The 23,334-nt window shown below is 45.0% G+C and overlaps 1 protein-coding gene across 3 annotated transcripts in view; it reads left to right on the forward strand.

The window, feature by feature from the left end:
• Positions 1-10,728: 10,728 nt before the first annotated feature.
• The window catches only part of LDAF1 (lipid droplet assembly factor 1), a 263,824-nt gene continuing 251,218 nt past the window's right edge, over positions 10,729-23,334 (forward strand). For 2 of the 3 annotated variants that reach the window (XM_069647673.1, XM_069647672.1), the window contains exon 1: positions 10,730-10,898. The gene's annotated coding sequence lies outside the window, so the exon portion shown is untranslated. Of the gene's footprint in view, positions 10,899-23,334 lie in introns of all 3 variants that reach the window. The other variant, XM_069647674.1, reaches the window with a different exon arrangement.

Here is a 23,334-nt window from a genome sequence, read left to right on the forward strand (position 1 = left end):
GGTTTAGCACCTTGTTGACAAAAACGTTTATGTAGAGGAAACCAGAGTAAAAGGCAATGAGGAGATAAGAACATCGATGGATATTGGCAGAGGCCGAAGTGATGGCCTGAAGGAGCTCGCAACCAATGGCAGCCTGCATCTTGCAACATTTAACGTACTAATTTAAAGAAGATGTTGCTTTGCCATAACACTGACTTGGGGAAGCTGCTGCCTCCCACCCATCCCTCTTTAGGCTTGAGTCTATTTCCTTGTCCATCAGCCTGCTGCTTCCTTAAAGGGGTAAAGAAGGCCTACCTGTTGAGTTGTGCCTTTTTCACCCCCACCCGCCACTCAAAAACTGATCTCTAGCAATGTTAATAACCTTTCAATGCCACTGCCCTATAATCTGTGCAGCACTCCCTACTGCCCCCAGGTAGGCTAGGGCATGGCACATAAGGAGAAGCAAATAAGGCTACATGGTGTGTGTGTTTGGATTCGGTGGCACCACTGTGTTTCAGTGTGCAGCTGTAGGGTCTCATAAGAAAAGCAGGAGAGGGTGTGATACGAACAGTGAGTCCAGTAGCTCCTCTTCCCCTGCTTCTCAGGTAAAGAGTCAGCAATCCAGGAAGAAGCTCAAGGCCATTATCAGAGAAATGCTGAGGGAAGAACAGTGTTCCTGGAGGGGGAGGAGCCCCAGCTCAAGTAACAGAAGTGCCTCCCTCTCTTCCTCCAGCACAAGGAGCTCCTCAGCTGAATCTGATCTGTCAGGATAAGACAGAATCTAAGGGCAAGTACATGGACCAAGAGGCGATGGTTTCAAGACAAGTCCGATCTATGAAAGTCTCGTCAAAACAGGTCCACCCCTGTTCCTCCAAAACTATCAAGGACCACATTGACTCCTTGGCTCCTGCCCTTGCTGACTTCTGCAATCATTCCTTCGCCTCTGGAGTGTTCCCATCCCCTCTCAAGCACTCCCTTGTGCACCCCCTTCTTAAGAAACCCTCTTCCTACCCTTCCTGCCCATCTAACTATCTCCCAATCTCTATCACTCCCTTCCTGGGCAAGCTCCTGGAGAAACTGGCCATCTCCCAGCTTAATCTCCATGCTGAATCTGTTGGTAGTCTTCATGACCATCAGTCTGGCTTCAGAGCTGCCAGAAGCACGGGAACTGCTCTCCTGAACATCCATGAGGACCTGCTCTCGAACCTTGACTCTAACATTCCATGTATCCTCATTTTGCTTGATCTCTCTTCTGCCTTTGATACTGTCAACCATACCATCCTGCTCAACCGTCTCCGTGATAACCTGGGTATCACTGGTCAGGCTCTGGCGTGGCTGACCTCTTTCCTCTCCAATCGACCCTTCCAGGTCCAACTGGGGTCTTTCCTCTCTGATATCTTTTTCTCTACCTGTGGTGTCCCCCAGGGACCTAACCTCTCTCCCTGGCTGTTCAATCAGTATCTGGCACTTTTCGCCCACCGCATTGCTCCTCTCTGCCCCAATTTACAGTGCTATGCGGACCATACCCAGCTCATTTTTAGGCTACCCTCGGCCTCCACTTCTCCTTCCCTCATCTCTGACTGTCTTTCTGCTATCCAGGAATGGTGTGCCGCCAACGACCTCTGCCTTAATGCCAGTAAGACTGAGATTCTACTCATCGGCACTCCCACTCCCTCCTTCCCTGCAGCTCTCTGGCCAGCCTCTCTGGGCCCTCTTCCTGCTCCTACCTGCAAGGCAAAAAACCTCGGGGTCATCTTCGACTCCACACTCTCCTTCTCTCCTCACATATCTGGCGTCTCTAAGAAGTCACACTACCAGCTACACCTCCTCAGAGGTATCCTTCCTTTCCTCTCCTTCCCCCAGATGCTCACTGTCTCTAGAGCCCTGGTTCTCTCGAAGCTGGACTACTGTAACAGCCTCTAGCTAAATCTGTCCGCCTCTACTCTACGCCCTTTGCAACTCCTCCAGAACAGGACTGCGAGACTTGTCCTTGGCCTCAAGCCCAGGGACCGTATCTCTCCAAGACTGAAATCACTACACTGGCTCCCAGTGACTGCGAGGATCAAGTTCAAAACCCTTTGCATTGTCCACAAGGCCGTCTAGGGCCTTGGGCCAAAATACCTTCAACTCTCTCTTCCTAAATATCTTCCTTCTTGAGCTCTTCGCTCATCCGCCTCCAACTCCCTCAGGGTCAGCCGCTTCTCCAAACAACGAGTTGGGGGCAGATCTCTCTCCGCTGCAGGGGCCACCCTCTGGAACAGCCTTCCTGCCTCCCTGAAACTTGAGGAGAACCATCTCCGGTTCCGGAAGCACCTCAAAACCTTCCTCTTTGCCTCTGCTTTCTCTCCCCTGCTAATACTACTGAAACTGCACTGAATCTGCAATCTGCAACTGGGCCACTCACCGTTCTCGGTCCTTGGCCCAGCCACACAGGTTTAAGGTTTGCACCATTGCTTCTCTGTGGGATTTTCCATTGGTGTTCAAGGCCTTCATGGTTCCCCCTTTGAGCTCTAGAGGCAGCAGATGTTTTTCTGACTGCTATTCTTTCAGATCGCAAGATTCGGGAATTACGGGCTCCGCTGTGTCCTCCCCCATACCTATCTGTGTCTCCTGAGGCGGCAGTCTTGAGATGTGACTCTTCCTTCTACACTAAGGTGGTCTCCACTTTTCATCTATCCCAGGAGGTCATGATCCCATGTCTTCTTTCTCATTTGGGGCTGGAGGTGTGCTCCCAACTGGTGGATTTGGGTCAAGGGAAGTTCTACTTTGTTATTTGGGGATGACTGCTTTGTTCAGCAGATGGATTAAAGAAACCATTGCTTTGGCATTTTCTGTATCTGGGGTTCCAGTTCCTGGTAGCGTGGTTACTCCACCACGGGTATGGCCACCGCTTTGGCTGAAACTTGGAGTGGGGTTTCTTTGGAGGATATCTGTATGGCAGCTACCTGGGCTTCCTCCAATACCTTCACTAAAATGTACAAACTGGCTATCCCGCAGTGGACAGATTAGTGAACTAGTATGGCAGGCTGTTCATCCTTGAATTGTGGTGTAATTAAAGATCACTGGGTTTGCAGTATCTTGGATGTGCCTTTTTTATTCTAGGGTGGCCTGTCCTGTATTGGGTAAGCTTTATTCAGTAAATGACTTGGAGGAGGAAAAGAGGGGTGTTAAAGTAATGCAGAAAGCATTTACTGGTAATCTTCATGACATCTAGTCCTTCTCTTTGGGTCACATTCCTCTCTCTCCCATGGACGGTCCACCCATCATCCCATGTTCGTGCAGGCCAGCACGAGCAGGTATGCAGCGGCCTGCTATTTGACACAGACAATAACACGCAGACACTTGTGTCTGGGTCATGGGTCCCATGGCCCCATTTCTGGCGCACATGTGTCTTTTATTGTTCTCTCCCCTCCTCTTCCTATACACCACGTGGGGCGGGCTACCTCTCCCATCACGTGTTGCCCGGAAGAATTTGTAAGGAAGGCATGGTATCAATAGTAGACACAGACACAATAGATACAAGTTTCAAAATCCTTTATTCGGTATTTCGGTTGGGTTGGTAGAATTTCTAACTGGCCCTAACGATAGAATAAATAACAAAACAGTCCAACTCAGTTTAGTTGAAAATAAAAAGGCCTATACTAAAAAAACCTAGCCTTGCCCTCGTACTCAAAATGACAAATGTGTTAAGGGAATACAAAAGGGAAATAGTGTCTCAAAAGAAATGTCAGAATGGCTTAAATAACAACTCCCTGCCCCACTTTCAGCAGCACAGGGTTTAGAGCGTTTCCTAAAAAGTATAGGTGGATGGAACAGTTCTTTCAGTCTTGCACACTTTGGCTTACTTGTACAAATTACCATTTCATGCTTGGGCTTCAAGCTTCTGAAAGTTCAATCACTTCCTTAGGCTTTGTCCGCCTTGTCACAAATATACATTTTCACTTTGGACCTTTACTTTCCCACAATCTAACACAGGCTTCCCTCTACCGTGTGGGAGTCTGCCTCTTTTATCACAGTCAATTTCTTCATTTATCACATAGTTCTGTACAGGCCTCACCTCTGCCGGGCTTAAGCCTGTCTTTCACCTTTTACTTTATCACACAGTTCAGCACAGGCTTCCCTTTGCTGGGCTTGAGCCTGTCTTTCACCTTTCACTTTATCACACAGTTCAGCACAGGCTTCCCTCTGCCGGGCTCAAGCCTGTTTTTCTCTTCGTGGGGTTCCCTTCCCCATGTTTTGTCTCAGACGTCTTTTCACTATCAAAGCCTTTCGAAACTGCAGGGTTTTTACATGGAGCTATGTATGACCAAACTCATATAAAATACCAATACTTCTTGGTATTTGTAGTTTCGTTCACAGTTAATAAATGTTGCCCTATTGGCATATTCAGAGTTCACATACTTATCATTCATTCAACTTTCTTTCGGGATTGCAGTTTTTTTGCCTTAGGTTCCCGTTCAACTCAGAACATTTCACAGAGACATTTGAATGTGCGATTTCGCCTCGCAGAACCACTCTGTTACTTTGAATCCATTCCTTTTCCAATTCACAAATTGTCCTTTTCATTATGCATTTTATCGGCACAAGCGCAACCTTCAACTTTTAAGTTAGTTACTTTTGGGTTTCGACACAAACCAGACTTTTGTTGCCTTCGATAACTCACGGGTTGTGCTAATCGGTCTTCTTTCATCAGCGCTTTTCATACATCAGTGAAGGCTGTTTCCTCTGTTCCTCCCCAGCTCTGTCGTTCACCTGGGAGAGTCGCGGGCCGCTTTCAAGTACCCTGAAGGTTTCCTTCCTATGCTCACTCGGATTCAGTCTGCAAACGCTTACGGCTTCCTGAAAGTGTGGAATTTTCGGGTGGCTCTCTCTCGATCTTCGTAACTGTGGATCAGGCCTTGACCTTCCAACTTCCATTGCCTGGTTCACATGAACCCTGGAATAGCTGTTCCTTCTCATAACTAGCCTCTATCACTTTGTGCCTGTCCGCGCCACCATTTATTCAGCCGAACGGGCGTGTTAACAAGTGGCAGGTGTACATAGTTAGAATTACGTGCCCGACTCTGCCTGGCCTTATTACAGGGACAGAGCCATTGAAATTCAGTAAGAGTAATCTGTCTGACCTCATTCCTCATCTTCCTCGGTTCAGTATTGTTGATAATGTAATGTGGGGAGGAATTATGGAAGCTGTAGTTTCTCATAAAATAAGCAGGAATAGGGGTTAAATGGGCTACAGAAAAAGGGGGATACCATATCTCACCATTGGGTGCTTAACTCTCACTCCCTGAGGAGCCCCTACCCAAGTGATCCCCCCTCGCTTGTCCACCCCCAGGGTCGGGATGCAAAAGCAATGGTCCTTCTATGGCCACCTGAGTATGTGATCCCCGGGCACTAGGTCGTGAAACACCCACTGGTTTTTCACAACTGTAACACCACATTCCTCCCAAACTTACATTTGTGAAACAATTTGTGAAACATCAGTGTAGTACCTGTCTAGCTCAGTGGTGTATGGCACATAGCATCTAGCGCGCTCATCACAGTGACACTGTCTTTCGGTGGTATACCCCCTAGAGTACGTATCCTCATAGTCTGGATAATGGTTGGGGACATTCTCTCAGTGGATAGCGGGATCCTCTCTCTTGCTTTGGGGGGGGTTGACGCCCTTAGCTCGTGGGGCACAGGGAATGGGGGCTTTGTGTCATCGGTGCATTGTTCATATCTGTCCTTTCTTCTCCTCTGGGGTTTCCTCTTGGCCAACCGGCGGCTCATCAGTCTCCGTGTTTGCAGCTATTCTCTCTTTCCACATTAGCTGTGGCTCCTTGCGGAAGTGTGATTTTATGTTCGGGTGACAACCTCTCATCCCCGGGCCGCCGTCGCCATGCTATGGTCTGTCTCCACAACGGTCCAAGGGTGTGATTCATATGACATCATCATTTTCTTGGGTGGACATCGATTCTTTACTAGCACTGTGTCTCCTGTTTGGCGCTCCCGATGTTGTGCCTGGCAGGCTTGACTCTCCTTCTCATTATGTTGTTTCTGTGTACTCTCAACTTGCTCAATTTCCATCTCTGGCACCACCCAGTTCAGATGGAGGGGAAGTTCTGCCTGAATTGACACCCAGAACATCAGTGCAATGGGGCTTATTCGAGTAGCAGTGTGGGGGGGGGGGTCTGCCAGTAGGACTGTAGGAAGTGGTACACTGCTGGTAGCCATGGCTGTTGATTCTTGGCAATTCATATTACCTTTTTCAAAGATCCCATGAATCTTTCAGCATCCCCATTTGCTTGCGGCCAGCATGGGGTGATCTTGTGGAGACTGATGTTGAGATTTTCCAGGAAATTCTGCAACTCCCGGCTAGTAAATGGGGACCAGTTATTGTTCTTGATTTTACTTGGCAAGCCGTGAACCGCAAACATTTTCTCCATGGCTGTTATGACAGAAGATGTGTCTGTGGACTTCACAGGTTCTACATGTGGGTACCTGCTGAATTCATCTATGGTCACCAGTAGATAGCTTTCATTGGCCACCTTGCAAAGATTCGGGGTGCTGGCTAGGAGTTCTGAGGCCATCTGCCATTGGGAGGATTGACAGGCTACACAGGCCTTGATTAGGGCCAGGACTCTGTGTTGGACCTTGTGTATCTAGATTCAGGACTTTAAGTAGGCTTGGGTCTTCACTACCTCTTGATGTTCTTCATGTGCCAGCCGGAGTGCCTGTTCTTCCAGCGCTTCGGGTAGTATGATACAGTGCCCTTTTAGAATGACACCTTTGGCCAAGATGGTCAACTAATTTCGAATCCCAAACAGGGCGTGTAGCTTTTCTTGCACTGCTGCAGTGCAGCATGTTATGGCTGACAGGAGGGTGTTAGTTTCACTCACTGTAGGCACAAGTCTCTTCTGTTTCTTCGATTATCTCTGGTAGAGTCATGGCTTTTGGGCAAGTGCATGCTAATACGTGGCAAACGTGTTCTTCAGTCTCTTGCGTGTGTTCTTGCTCCTGTAGTTTGGCTGGTCGTAGGTGCCACGACAGATAGTCCACTGGGTTATCTGCTCCTGCACGGTATACAACCTCAATGTTGAAAGGCTGCAGCTGTAGCATCCACTTTTCCAATTGGGCTGGCGGTGTGGTGCTGATCCTTTGAATATTGGGATCAGAGGTTTATAATCAGTGAATATTTTGGCTGGCTGGCCAAGGAGGTGCGCCTGAAAAAGCCGGCACCCCCCACAGTATTGCCAGAGCTTCTTTCTCGATATGAGCATTGTTTTGTTCTGTTTTGTTGAGAGCTCTGCTGGCCAATGCGATGGGGATATGGTGCCTTCTTGGTCCACTTGAGGACTTGGCCACTCCCAGACCTATTGGGCAGGTGTCTGTCTACCCACAGTTTGGTGCTCAGCTCAGTGTTGAAGAACGCCCTCTTTGCTTTTCCTGTTAGTGAGTCTTTGATCTGCTGGAAAGCCTTTTCTTGCTTTTTGTCCCATTCCCATGACACCTCTTTTTGGGTCAGTTTGCACAGAGGGGCAGTGACTGTGGCCATGCCCATGAAGCTTCTGACTTCGGAGGCTTCTAGTGACTGTGGCCCCTTTAATGTCAGTGACTTTGGCTGGTTCAGGCAACACTCCGGCATTGAACACATATCCAAAGAAGGCGAGTTCCCTCTTTCTGATCTCGCACTTTTCCAGTCGTTGTAATACGGCTCCTACACAGTTGTTGTGTTCCTGTGGATACTTCCCGTAGACCAGTATGTCATCTCCAACATTGGTCGTGCCAGCCAGATCGTGTAGCACTCTCCGGATCTCATTCTGGAATACCTCGGCCGCCAAGGATATTACGTAATTCAGCCTGCAATACCTCTGGAGGCCGAGGTGGGACGAGAAGTTTGTGCTGTACCTTGATTGACGGGCCAGGCATATATGGAGCTATCCCGAACGTAGGACCCGTTTGCTGAACACTGCTGCGCATGTCAGATCCACAATCAGTTCGCCAATGGTTGGTGTTATGTGGCATTCTCGCCACATTTGGTAGTCGCATAGGGTGTGTCCAGAAGTCTTCTCAGTGATCCCCATGTTTTCTAGTTTCTCTAATTCAATTTCCAAGGATTTGCTCACAAATGGAATGGGACACGCTGATGTCATACTGCCCTGGGTTCAATGGTCGCTTGACTGTTCGCCCCTTTAAGTAACTTGGCATGTTTTTCAAGTTGTCTGTCGATTTCGGTGGGTTGATCCTGAATGCAAAGTGTATCAGTTTGACATTTTTCGGCAGTTTTACAGCTCATGAGGGTCTCGATTCCCACGTCGACTGTATATATGCGGGTCCTATAGATTTGGTTCTGTTGTGTGTTAGGTTTGATCTAAATGATCCTACTACGGGAAGTGGTTTCTTGCACCCATATGCAAAAAGATGCACTTTCTTGTTTTGGAGCTGAGGTAATGGTTTAATTTCTTCAGACTTCGTTCTCTTCTTGTTTTGAGTTTTCTTGGCTGGTTCAATGGCTGAGATCATGTGGACTTGCTCGCTGTGTTTCTTGGGCTGACTTCCTTGCCTATCAGGTGAGGAATCTTCTTCTGACGTCTCCTCCTCTTCACTGTCACTGAATTGTTTCTGATCTGCTGCCGCGGCTCTCGCTTTGCCTTTGTCTTTTGTAGGTGTTGGTGCTTGGCCACCCTGTTTCTTTCCCGTGGCGTGGGTTGAGACAGACTGCCACAAAGTGGTTTAGTTGTTTTCATTTTCGGCAGGTAGCGCCTACTGCTGGACAAGGTTCACCCATGTGCCACGCCACTCTGCACCATTTGCACGACTCTTGCCGCCTGTTTTGCCGATGCGGCGAGATGTTGCAGGTCTCCTCGCTTCAGACCTGGATTTGATGGCTGCAATGCTTTCCTTTTCCTTGAAGTTGTTACTTGGCAGGCTACTCATTGCTACTTCGATTGCTGCGACTTGCTCGTCAGTATGTTCCCTTTGTCGGCCCATTGCCAGGATCCAGTTTAGCGGTAGGTTCCTCTCTGATAGGATTGCCCTGTGCAACTTCTCTGAGATCCCATGAATGATTTGCTTATGCACTGTGAATTCCTTGTGCGGGAACTCACAGCCTAGGACCATTTCCCTGATGTGGGCATGGAAATCATCGATTTTCTCTTGTGGTACTTGCCGGGCCATGCTGGAAGCGTTTGTGATCTGGGTTCAATTCTGGTTTGAACTTCTCATTCAGGGCAACCTTTGCTGATTTATAGTCATCAGCTTGCCCTCTATTGGGAAGTGTGTTAAATAACCTCAGCGCTAGCATACCTAGGTTGAGCTTCAGCAGAGTCTGTAACTCCTCTGCTTCTGTGATTTTCTTTGCTTTAACGTGTAGCTCAAACTGCTGGATGCATAATTCTCAGCGCAGCGCAGCCCCTGGTGCGTATGGGTCAAATGGTCTCATGGAGGAGCCTGTGGGCTGTCCATCATGAGAAAGCTGTCTTTTCTCATCTGGTCGGTGTTCTTTGGGGCTGTTTCTTTTTATCGGGGATGGTTGTTTTCCCTTCCTTTACACCCGAGCTCTGCTGTCCTTGGGGGTTGGGACCAGGCTTCTGGGGCGGGGTATGGTCTGGAGGTGTTTGTTGGGGGCATGAACTTGTGCTGGCTCACCTGCTGCTTTCAACCTCCTTTTTTCTATGAGTCTCCCAGGCTATGCCTTTTTGTCGTGATGCTCCTGAGCAGCTTCGATCGCAGTCACTGATGACAGGTGCGCGCTGCCTGCAGGCCCAGGCGGTTCCAGCATATGGCGGCTGCTCCGGAGGAGGCTGGAGATGGCTCCACCATGTGCGGTTGCGGTTCTACCCATGTCACCAAAGCTGTTTGAGTTTCCCATGTTCGTGCAGGCCAGCTTGAGTGGGAACGCAGCGGCCTACTATTTGTCACACACAATAACACACAGATACTTGTGTCTGGGTCGTGGGTTGCACTAGCCGTTTCCTGCGCGTGCACGTCTATTATTCTTCTCTCCCCTCCTCTTCCTATACACCACGTGGGGTGGGCTCCCCCCTCCCTTCACGTGTTGCCTGAGAGTCTGGAACACCACAGGTATGAACAGGAGTTGTGGAGGTATGCTTATACCGAGAGGGGGACTGGGAAAAATGAAGAAATGCTATGAGGGACTCGGGTGATTGCTGACTCCTTTATAGAGTAAAGCACTGTGACGAGGAGGAAAAGGAATAGGCATAATGAAGATTACCGATAAGTAATCCCTGCATTTAGTTAAATCAACAAAATGAAACTCCCGTGAATGACCCACGTTTCAGCGAACACCCGTCTCCCCACCCTTTGAGAAGCTGGCAGATGACTGAGAGAGCACTCTGTACGTTCTATGTTTACGTTTGGAATGGTCGCTGAATGTGAACCCTCTTTTTATGTCTACCAATTTAAGCGCAGATTTACATTTCAGAACTCGTTCAGTAAATTGAAGATACGCTACCCTATCCTATGACGGAAGTACGATTGTTTAAATTAATTGTCATTTCAACAAAACCGTTTAAATAAGTTGTTTATCATATCTATCTTTGCTGCTATTAAGAACATGATTTTATTGCACTACTACTTACGTTTTAGAAATATAAGCAGTATGTGATTATGTGTATATCTTCAACAACGAATAATGTATTTTAACATTTTAATATACTTATGATCGTAGTGGACATTTTGCAAGTGGCAACATGGCCGACAAATTTCAATGAATGTAGTATTGGCTTGCGACGTCTGGCTTCGTGCTATTTTTTTATGGGCTTCACGGCAACAACTGGAAGGCATCCTGAGTATTTTCAGCTCCTGCAGCTGCGGATGCACCGCCCATGCCATTAGGAGTTTAAGCATCATTCTAGAGATGAGTGGACAACAATCTGATTCAGGAGTTGTAATTAGAAGGCACAATCCGCAAGTACTCGGTAAAATCCCCGTATTTACTAAGGTTTATGTGTAGACTACTTCAGGGAACGTTCTGCTTGCACTCCGACATTGAGATTAGTTGCACTTTTTGTGGTGGAGCGCTGTTGTCACCCGCGGTTGTCGTCCCAGAAAACTAGCTATGAGAAGTTGGTAGCTGATTTCTGGTCCCACATTCATTTAGAGTAGGCAGTAGAGTGGTTACTAGTTGACAACACCAACAACCTGACAAATGAGAGCCCAGGGCGTTTCCCTTTCTTTATTGGTATATTTGGTTATGTGTAGCCTTTATACAAAATATAATGCAATTCAAGGTATGGGATTTCAAATACCCCTTAAATGTTATCTCTCAAGCTTTCAGAGTTGTAATTCTTGTTAGCAGACGTTAGAATGTTTGTGCAACTTAATGAGAAAGTACTGTATGAATATTTTGGAGGGTGACTTTGGGAAAATGTTAGCCGCCGAAGCAAGTAATATTGAGGTTGAGTAATTGAGAGAAGGTATTTCGTTCTACGAATTAACATGTAAGCAAAGAACTGTGTACAAAGGTCCAGCCAGCTGAGTTAGATGTAAAAGTCGGACAATGGGCAAATGCCCAGAGGGCCCTCTGTCTCTGCCCTTCTGACCTAAAATACGCACAGCCAGGCCTTCACATGACTTCCCACTGAGGTTTTATCTGTTTAACATGTCTCAGCAACAGACCCTTAACAACAGGAAGTAATCCGTGATGGGAACAGGTATCTGGCATTTACTATGCTGTGAAACGTATTTTTCATAGAATTGTATAAGATTTTAAAAAGCTATTTTAGTTTGATTGCTGGGTGATTAGAAATTATGGAGGTACAGAACAAGCTGTGTGAAATAATGACTTTGTCATGCATTTTTTGTTTCTAGCAGGTTTTTTTTAAGGTTCTCTTTAATTTGCATGTTGGAACTTGTGGCCTTCCGTTCAGGAAAATAAGCTACACTTATAGGGTGACATTTTACCAGTCCGTGTAGTGGCCATTATTTTTAGGAAACATTGTTACTGTCATTTTTGATACCCTACAGTATTTTGTATGATCTGGCAGGCGAAGTTGGAGAACACAGCTTTTTATGAACCGTGTGCCAAATTTCCATGGTTTTCTGCCAGCATTTTATTTTTATCCTGACGGTAAACCAATGGATTCCTCTGGAATCCGCATGACTTTTTTACAAAGTTCATAATGGTCGCGCTTGAGACACTTAGTAACGCCCCACACCCTAAGCTCCACTTGCCACCTGGCCAAAGTCCTTTGGTGCTCTTGCCCACGGGGTCAGTGCCTTAAATCTGCTACAGCCATGTAGTATGTTTGGTGACGGGGAATCCTGGTTCACTCTAGGGGATGCAACAAGTGTGTGTGCATAGTTTGCCTCAATGTACACTAGGTTTCAGTCTTCTCAGATAAGAAAAGTCGTCTTGTGTGCAGAACTGGCATTTGCCCGTGGTACTTATAAGCCTGGTTGGTTGTTTGCAAATAAAAATGTCACACATGGTCACCGGGAAGGGAGGACACACGCATATCTCCCTTTGACATAGCATCAAAGGAGTGAGAGGGAATATTGCTAAATTCAGAGCCGTTCGTCCTCAAGACCATTCTTGTATTCGTTCATTGACCCCAGCAAAGTTCCATCATAGTGACTGGCTGCTGATGGACCCTGGATGTCTTCCCCACTGGCATCGGGTAATATTATCCCCACCAAAAATATTGCCTTATATATGGTCGTCGGGAACGGCCATAGGCGATATTTTTAGTGGGGATAATATTAGGTTTTTTTGGGAGCGGGGTTGCGGTAGTGTCCCCCGCTCCTTTTAAAATAATACGGGGTTGCAGCGGTGTCCCCGTTGCAGGTGTGTCCCCCGCAGGTTCCATGCCTTAATATTGCCGGAAAAATATGGCGATATTTTTGCGGGGATATTAACACATGGAACCTCTCCACTGAGCGCCGTCAGTTACGTCTCTTGGTTCTCATAGAGTTGCTGATTCTTTCTGTTCCTCCCGCTTGGTGTCAGCGGCTCTGTTCTTAGAGTTGTGCTGAGTTTTTCTGATTCTCTTCAGAGTAGATCTTGTTATGGCTCAATTTTTCTTGACCCAATCACCAGGAATGTTTTATTTTTTTAAAGAAGCTGTACTGGTTGTCTTACCACTTGTTTGTACATCTTTAGTTATTTTTATTTTAATGCCCTAGGGTTTTTCTTTTTGTACACTGTGTTCCACATTGGCATCGAGTAACCAGGTGGAATCAAAGTAGGGCCCTTGGAGCAGCAACGCATCTGTAAATTTGTTGGCCATCAACATGTGAATCGTTTGCTTCCAGGGCAGTCATTTTTGGGTCTTTACAGGACACCTTTGCTAAATGAAGGCTACTTAATCTATTTGCCCTTTTTACTCGCCCACTTGTGGGTGCTAAAGGGCCATCTTGAGTTGCTGGATATTCCATTCCTTTAATACGGTCACCATATCATTGGATACCAGTTCGAGTTTGTTGTTGCTTATCGATTCTTTGGTAAAGCGTGTCCTTGAAGTTTCTCTCAATGCTCTTTTGTGGAGACTGCCTGCAGTGATGTCTCTTATGACTGGTGTAACACTTGTTGTACTTGATAACTACTCATTCGAGGCAATCCTCTACCTTTTCTCCCTGCGGTTGGTGACAGTTGGTCTTGGGTGTCCTTCATTGGCTTTGGTGCTGATCACAGTTCTTGACCTGAATGGGGTTATTGTTTTAACTCATCGATATATCGCATGCTCTGTGGAGTTTGAAATAAATGTCTGTAATCTTGAAGCTCGTATGTCAGACAAATTTAAACGGGCCTAATTATAGTGCGTCATATGCATCCATTGCTTCCAGCCATTCACCTTCAATGATCTTCTTCCTTTTTTGCTAATCATTCAAAGATTTCTTACAGGTTTGCAGCTACATATTTTGTTTATAAAAATGTTGGCAGCACAGGTTCCTTGCAGGGTAGATGTGACTTCGGTAAGCTTGATTGTTCTTCGGGTAAATGCCCCACTAAGCTTGATTGTTCTTCGGGTAAATGCCCTACTATGAAAAGTATTCTTGCTCTTTTGCTACTACTTGTGGGATGGAAGATTTGGTAACACTCGGACTAACAATCTAGTAGAGGTTTGTGGTCAGTTGCTGCTGAATGTACTGTTAAATATTTCAATCAGGTGACAGGCACCTTGGTCTCAGCCAAGGATGTAGCTCAATGTATATGCCTTTCTCTTTATTTTATGCAAATTCAATTTGAGATGGTACACAACTCGTATCATACCGCGGGTCACAATGGACCATGAACCAGGCGGGTTGGTGAACCTACAATATTTAATTATTTTAAAATTCAAAAGAATCATACAATTTTTTAATATGGGCCAGTAATCGCCAATTGGGTGATATTTACAATGAAAATGGAAGCAACACACTTGGTTAACCTTCTCCTAGAACATATACAAAGTACACTGAATAGGAGCACTTTTTGGATGAGGATAGATAGCACCCAAGTTAAGGTTTCCCCCTGAAATGTTCCCTCAACCTACAACTATTCGAATTCTGAGTGGATAGGAAGAAGCAGCAGGTAGTCGGGAATAATTCCCTCACAGAATAAGAGGCAAAAACAAACTGATATTAAACCCTTAGCAAAGGCCTAAAATAACACTCGAATTTTACAAATAATTAATGAATGTGTGGTTAATTATAATATACATATGTTTTATCACAATAGCAGGTATGTTATATCACTGGCACTCACAAGGCAATGGATCAGCAAAATGCATACAATTCGAACATGTCTGCAGCCAAATGACATGTTGAAAAGTTGCAATTTCCCCAATTCCCGCTTTAAATTACCCAAACGGTTTTTAATAAAAATGGGTGAAATACTCTTGCTCTGGAGTGCAGTTTTTGGGCTGGGGCATAGAGGTTTATCACAGGGACAATATAGAGGTGAAAATAGGTTTTTAGCTGGTAAATTGAGAGGGATTTGGAAGGTAGAGTGAGGTTCGTTTTTAGGTAAATGGAGCAGTCAAAAGTGAGAAAATCGGTTTTGAAAGAAAGAGAAAATGTTACTTACACTACATTATCTAGGCTATATTGTTAAGGAGGAACACAGTAAGCTCCAAGGTTGATTCACAAGGTCAACCTTATCACGCCAGTGCTCAACCCCAACAATAAAATATATGGAAATTAGTTTGATTACCCCAAATATAACTAAGGGCTTATAATTTACACCAGACAAAATTGAAAAGAGATGGCGCTAGCACTTGAACATTAAGGACAGGATATGAGGATAATTCCAACAGTTTCAACAAGTTACCAGGGTGTAAATAGGACTACTTAGAGAGTAGGATAAGGAAAAAGACAAGACAAGATATGTGTCTCTATACGGGCTGGTAGCAAAACGGCGCTGCTTTTTCACTCTATTTCTTTTGCATATGTAAGAACATACTGGCAAGCTCCCTTAGTGTGCCCCCTTGTTCCATCTTGCCCAATATGTGCTTGGCAAGATGGTGCAGCCATCTTTTTGTTGCTGCAAAACACAGTTTTGGTGCAATGGTGCTTACTGGAGCCAGCACAGCTATTTTGTTGTTTCTGCTGAAATGCAGCTTGGTGATGTGGGGGGAAGTACAGCTGGGTTGGGTCAATACATCCCACAGTACAACCCCTTGAATATGTTCTGACGTAAGTAACTGTCCACACAGATGTGAACATCTCTCTATCTTAATTAAAGGTTCTTTTTAGACTCTTGTGTTCTGGCAGCTAATGTCATTGCTTCCATTGCCTCTCTCCTTCTCTGAATAAGGGTCACTGCCATTCCATAGGTACTGGAATCAGCCTTTGAAAATTCAGCCCGCGCTCATGTAGATGTAGCCCTCTCTATCCGCTAGGTAAGATTTCCCTTCTGCAACTCTTATTTTAACTCTGCTTTGTTTAGCAGGTGTAATGATTTCTGTTTTTTTCCCTCCAAGAGCCGTTAGAGACCAACTTTAAAACAAGCACTGGCTTCTACATTTCTATGGCTCTTCTGGTCCCGTCATCCCTTCTATGTTCTGGTCACCATGTAGTAGGTGGTCTGTGAGAGCTTGCCAGATGGTTTTGTTTAGGCTCCTTTACACAGTTCTATTTTGTGAGCAACTTTTTCACACACCCAACTCATTCGGAGAAAATGTCAATGTGGTGCTCTAGAATCTTCTCGCACATTTACGTGTACCGGTTAATCCCTTATCCCTTGGTGCATGCCACTGACTTTTTCGTGAGGTCTCTGTGCTATATACTGATAACTGGGCCATGTTGTGTGAAGTACACCTTCCCTGAATCCATAACGCACTGCAGTAATGACGTAAAAGATCAGCATTGGTACTTCCAAACACTTTGGAATTGAACCCCAATTTTGTCGTACCATTTTCTTGTATGCATTTGGCATAGACCGCACCATGAACCTGTAAGAGTCTGCCATCTGCTCAACTTTTGTTTCCATCGACTATCTCCAAGCAATGTGCCACCCCCCCTTTGGTTGTCCCAAAGTACATTTCAATCAGTGGTGTCTTCTTTGTCTCTATTTTCAACCCTCTTTCAGTGAGGACACACTACATTTGCTTCTAGCAGCAGCTCATTGTGAAGAGGCACTATTTATGTATACAAAGTGTTAGACAGAATTATATGCAGTACCCTTTGGGACCACCACACACAATTAAGACTACAAGTGACAGTACAAATTCACCTCACAAGCCTTTATTACACAGTTAAAGTGGTAGCGATGGCTGAGCAGACAGACTTGCCTCAAGAGCAAGTGAGTAGTATCAGATAGTTACACAAAGGACAGCAATTACTATGATTCAGGCAAACACTAACTCAAGGTTTTCAAGTAAAAGAATATACATTTATTTTACTCTTCAGTTGTACAACATTACACTATAATCAGTTTAAAAATCACACTCTTAATACACCACACCACATTCCAGACACGTTAATCTCACAATATGAAGTGGGAGCAAAATGGCACTCCAGCAATTTAAAAGGGATCAGACAAAGTTAATAGAAATGAAATCACACCAACAGGTAAGTACTCAGGGCAATTGAACAAAAAGGAACTACAGTGATAGAATTGGGTAGAAAAGGCTTAGGGCCACAGTCAATGGGTCAAAAGTCTTTTGCCCAAGATCACACGGTTCAAGGTAGTTTGCGTTAAAGTTCGTGCCACGGAGTCCGGACGAGGTTGGTTGGTAGAAATGTTAGTTCGAAGAGAAGGACAAGCCTTCAGATTGGAGAAAGATTTCAAACGCTTTCACCACGGGCTTGCCGAAATAAACAACCGGATTTGCACAGTACCTTAAAACTAAGAGGAAGCTGTATTTGAGGCGGACGTTCCTGGTAGTTCCTGCAGGCTCACGTTCCTGAAGCGACTGTCGGATTGACAAGAAGTAGGAAGACTGGAGGGCCTGCGCTACCCAGGGAAGAAACCAGAAGCAAAGCACCAAATAAAAGGTGCACTCCTTAAAACCCAAGCAGGGTCCGACCTTCCTGGCTATCCGGCCCACTGTAGCTCTGTACAGCGAATTCGAACAGAGGAGATGTCCTGGCTTGCAGTTTGGGCGAACTGGTTGGTCCCACCATCTCACGGGAAGAAGTTTCCTGGAGGATCTTCGCTGTCCTCGGATTCTGAAGATTTGGACCTGCAGAAGGGCTTCACCGGGCGATTAAGTCGTTGTAGGGGTCCTCTTCCATCAGCTCCTCGTTGGTTCATTCGTTCCAGTGGAGACTCTGCCTTTCCAGTCCCAGAGACCTGCTTTTTATGCAGTTTTCCTTCATACAGCCTGGCTGTCAATCACCCAGCAGGGTGGCTGTCCTGGCAAGGACAGTCACCCAGCCAATCAAACAGGAGTGCGACTTGGGTTACCAAAGGAACCCATGGCAGGGGTCCGATGACCCCGCACTCACATCCTGCCTACCCAGACTTTGAGGCACCTTAAGGAGGGCTTCTGTGCAGAAGCCGGCGAACAAAGGAATCAACCCCGGTTTGGCACAAAGAGAAAAACACGAGAAAGACTTTAACAAAAAGAAATGGCGACTAAGCCCAGCCGGAGCCAAAATAAAATGTATTTGGTCAAGCGGGTTTATGTTCGAGGCTAATATAATAGCCTAAAACAATACCATGGTTATATAAGATAACCGCGGTAGAAAAATTAGGGTAATTACCACTGCCACCAGCCAAGTCTTGATATAAAGAGAGCGAAACAGACAAAAAGGGATAGGAATTAACCCTTTCCAATATTCCATGTAAGATGGGTTGTACTGGGTCTGTGGTTTAAAGAGACTACATAAAGACTACATAAAGTTAATGGCAACTTTACATGTTCCTGGGAGACAGTAGTCAGTCCCAGAAAAATGGAGTCAGTGGGAAGTCTAAAAGACAACCCTGTGTTACAGCACTGAAGGTGCTGTGTAACACACCTAAAAATGATGCTCATGGAGTAGGTGAGGTTCCAGAGCCCAAGATCACACACATGGTAAACACACACAGCAAAACACATGTAAGAGTGGGGGAAAAAGGCTCACGCTCTTACCAGGTGAAAAAAATAAATCCTAGAAATCCAGCAAAGCTGCTGAGGGACTCATTAGGTAAGGGAAATTAGCCATGAATGAGAATTCTCCCTAACACAAACCACAGGGAAACCATTTGCCAACGCTCCGGAGGACATTGGTCCTCTACAATGGGGATGAGAGAATATGACTAAGACCACATGTTGCAGGTGAAGATGGAAACATAAAGCAGGGGCGAGGACAGACAGAATGCCATAGGAATAGGATGGTGGAGGAAGTGCTGAATTAAGGATGGACCGGTAATGGGAAGGTGCTGTAAGGTTGTCCAGGAAGGGTTGGAAGAGGGGAAAACTGGGTGATGCTTTAGTGTAGAGTACTAGGAAACATGTTCTTCAGGAAAGAGCTTTGAGGTTGGATGTAAATAGTGGTAGAGTCTGGGTAGTGTGGAGAGAAAGAGCATGGTGTAGCAAGGAGAGAGAGTGGAAATGAGAGGGAGCCCAGGGGACTCAAGTGGTGGCCAGGAGGTGAGCCAAGGATGATGCGAGCGAGAAGGAGAGTAGGGAGTGAGATGAGCAGCTGGGTAGGGCGGGGCAAGTCTACGGATAGTAGAGCACTTAAGTCTTAAATGAGTTGACCATGAGCAAGTGAGTTGTCATCCTGTATTTGATGGTGGAGAGACAGTTTGCCATTTCCGGCAACAGCTCGTCGGATAAGGAGGGAAAGGAGAAGATCAGAGTGTCGTCAGTGAAGAGTTGATAGGAGAAGCTGTAAGAGGAAACCAGGGTGCCAAGAGCTGAGTGAAGAAAAGTAGAAGAAGCTCAGACCCTTGGGTAACTCCCGGTGAGTGGGGTGGTAAAGCTGTTCGAGGACAACTAAATGTTTTGGGGGGCAAGGTATGAAGCAAATCGAGGGAGAGCCTTTGATGTATTTTTTAATTTTATTTAATCATCCCTACCTTCACAGCTTTGCATCCACCCCCCCTGATTACTCCAGCAAGGGCTGTGGTAGGACTAGGGCTAGGGGAAAAGCATATACCTGTCACTATGCATCCATAATGAGAGAAGGCGATCATCCCCCTGCAGTGGGTGGCTGCTACTCATTCATCACCACAGGAGGGGTTTACCAATGTCACATATTTTTAATAGTCCACTGCACACCCCATCTAGTAACCCAATGACCTTTGAAATCTGAGACCATATGCACAGTGATCTGATGCCATACGTTCCCCTCCACTCTCACTTGTATAATGTACATAATGTATTTACTGTGTATAATATGTTAGCTCTATCCTTACATGTAAAGAATGTATATAATGTAATTACTGTATATAACACATGCCAACCTGTAACCAAGCGCTAAGTATTCTTGTTATTCTGTGCGCCCAGCTACCTAAGGGTTTTCTGGCGCCCTATAAATAAACAAACAAACAAACAGTAACCCTTCATATGTGTATTAAAAGACATGTACCATATATAGCACTTCAATACACAATGCATTTAGGATGCTCCACTCTTAAAGTTCTTGTTCAAATACTTATCATTTAAGTAATGAACACTCCATGAATGCTTCTTACACTCATGTAAAAAATAAATCTTTTAATTATGAGAAATTTGTAATAAACGAACATTACCGTTATCATCACTGTAGACAACACACTTAAAATGCAAAAAGTATTTTTTTATTTTTTTTATTTACGAGTTTCAATCACCGAAGTGATTTTTACAAGTTAGTTGCAAGATTAAAAAAAAAAATACAATACGAACAGCCAAAAAGAAGCAGATGATAAGAAAAGAAGACGATGAAAATAAACTCCAAAAAAACTTAGGGGCAGGAAAAGGAGTAAAACGTACATTAAAGCGCTGCAACTTTAATTCCGTAGATCAAAACTTAGAGTGCAAAGAAGCACCCTTCAAGGTTCAGTTGATTTAAGTGTCTGGTGAGAGTTCTGTTACTTTGTCCTTGAAAATTAGATCCAGAATTTTGGTAGCCGCTATGGTCCAGGATGGTCGAAGGACCCCTATAAGTCGTTTCCACCAAAGAGCTTCTTCTGTCAAGTAGGCTTTCTCCAAATTATGGAGCAAATATGGAGATCTGTAAAGCTGTGTGTCCGGACATGATAGTAGAAGATGACGCAGTGTTTCGATGCTTTCAGTAGAGTTACAAAAGTGGCAGGTGTTGGACGACGAAAGGCCTCTCATTTTTCGGATCTCATTTGTGGGGAGTAGATTCAACCTGGCCCGGAGGAGTGTTGATCGTGTTTTTCTGCTTGGGTGTTTAATGAGGAAGGGTTGAACTTCGTTCAATTTTCTGATCGATATCGGCAGATTGCTTGGTCAATTTGTAGACAGATGCCTTCTCTAACGTATTGATCCAGTCTGTTTCATCCAGTCGTTTTTTGCTTTTAGTGGGGTTAAAGATCAGTTCTTCAATGTTACTGCCACAGTCATCTAGGATTGATTTACACCTAATCTCCCATGTAGCCAGCATTTTACATTTTCCTGCATTCATCTCTTCTTGAACCATGGTGAAGATCATCGACGACAATGGATCCTTGATCTTCCGATATAGCATGATAGTAATTAATAATCTTGTGATTTAGCTCCAAGAGCTTTACACAAATAATAATCTTGACATAAACATTACATAACTTAATCATCATAATCTCATTTAAAACACCATTTAGGAACATCTTACTTTAACATCAATTTCCTTTTTTACAGTCCAGCTACAAACAATTGACTAAAATGCTAAAATCTCCATAGGTTCGAAATTCATAGTAGAATATACATCATAACAATATCAGTATTAACAAATTAATCAGTGCCATACAAACACCAAAGAAGCAAGCAAACATACATACCGATCAGGCCACCCTCTTTACTCCGGGCCCAGGTACCTGCTCTTCTTGCCACCCGCACGCACTGCCTCCGGGCCACCCCTTGCACTGGGGTCTGTATCTGTACCCATACAGCCCCCACCCCTTTGTTTTGTTCTTCCTGCAATCAGACCTACCCAGCCTGCTGCCATAAACCCAGCACTGCCACTTGCTGGCTGCACTCCCTCTGTTTGTTGACTTTTTATTTATTATTATTTATGGGTTTTTTTCCTCCTTGCTCCGCACTCTCCTTTTGTTCCCCCTTCCATGCACTTCTCCCTCTCCCCCTCTACCATGCACTTGCACGTTCTCAATGTCACTGGGCATAGTAAGATCGTTGTTTTTGTTTCTACTCTGTTCCCCTTCCCTTGCCTTGTTGCGCTCTGAAACACTTGTGTATGAGCGCGATAGGAATAAAATATCAATAAAAAGCTTCCAAATGAGACCCATATATCCTACTGGTAGATAACGGAGTGGATAAATCCTCCCGGTTTCCACTACTCTAATCCTCCTGCTTTCCATTACTCTGCTACAGACAATGTGGCTTTAATCGTACAGTAGAGGAGGGGGTGTGTCTTCCAATTTTAAGCCTTAGGATAAAGACATTTTTACATGTTTCCATATATGGTACAGTGTCAATTGGCTAGGCGTAGATTGTACTTTTAAACAGTATAACCGAAAGGTTTCAGTTTTGATTGTATCATACAGATGTACAGGTTACACATGTATACTGGGGCCGATTTCACGCACTTTGTAAGAACGTGTTTAACTGTTTCGGACACATGTTGTAGCCTACATATCGGACAAAACCACTCTCTAGAGTTTAGAACCAATTTTGTGCCACAAACGGACAGCACTGGCTGTTCGTTCATTCATTCTTAAGAGCATCAGGGTCTGGGTAAATTAGGTACGGTTGCGGTTTCAGATATGTATGAGATGTCTTGGCTAAGACGTCACAACTTTTCAATTTCTCCAGATGGGAATAATTCTTTTGCCAATCCCATCTGTTCAGCTTCTTTTTTTAAAGCCCTTACTATCTCCCCCTGACTCTTATAGCTCTCAAAGTCCGTCCACCATTCAATCTGTTGAAAAAGATCCTTCATCAACACATCATAGATCCTTTTTCCCACACTGTACTTTCGATTTATGGTGCCGCACAACCATCTCAATAGCCCACATTTAGGGTTCATTTTGGTTTTTATATGTAACTGGCCCCTACCCTTGCATACCAAGCACTGCAATTATATGAGACCCAGTTCCATCAGTTGGACTGGACATGAGAGCCGGGGGGGCCTAGTATCTTTCACCAAAAAGCGCCCATGGTCCTGTCCAACCATGTTAGGTCCTGTAATGTTAAGACTTCAAGGCCATATAATATTGTCTGGCAAAAACATTGTTTGTTGAGGAGAATGACCCCAGCAAGTGAAAAACCTGCCTGAGCTTTAGCCATCTTCAGCAGTCTCGAATCTTACCTGAACCCATTTTATTATTATTATTATTTTTTTTAAATTCGCATAATCTGGGATTTCATAAGGCGTATGCCCAAATCATGTTTGGTCGCGAACTGCCCCAACTCATCGCATGATATTTTCATATCTGATATAGTTCTCGCGAACATGATTAAATCGTCCGCACATAGCATTGCAACAGTGGGGCTAATACCAATTTTTGGTGGACACGAGGATTTGGCCTCCAATATACCCAGGAGATCGGATATATATAGATTGAATAAAAAAGGAGCACTGTGCATCCTTGTTTGACTCCTCTAAAGATGTATGCCTCTGCTGTTGGTAGTTCCATTGTTATCCAGACAAACTTGTGCCTGGTTATTGGTATGTAATTCAATAACCATCTGGAGTAACCCAGAAAGGCAACCCATCTTCTGCATTTTAGCCCACAGAGTAGCCCCGTTTACTTGGTCAAAGGCTGATTTGAAGTCAAACGTATACAATGTATAAAGCCGGGCATCCTTACTACGCGCTTCTTGTATAAGATGCTCTAGAGAT

This window comes from Ambystoma mexicanum, chromosome 2q, assembly GCF_040938575.1.
Source record: "Ambystoma mexicanum isolate Mex_15411 chromosome 2q, UKY_AmexF1_1, whole genome shotgun sequence".
NCBI lineage: Eukaryota > Metazoa > Chordata > Amphibia > Caudata > Ambystomatidae > Ambystoma > Ambystoma mexicanum.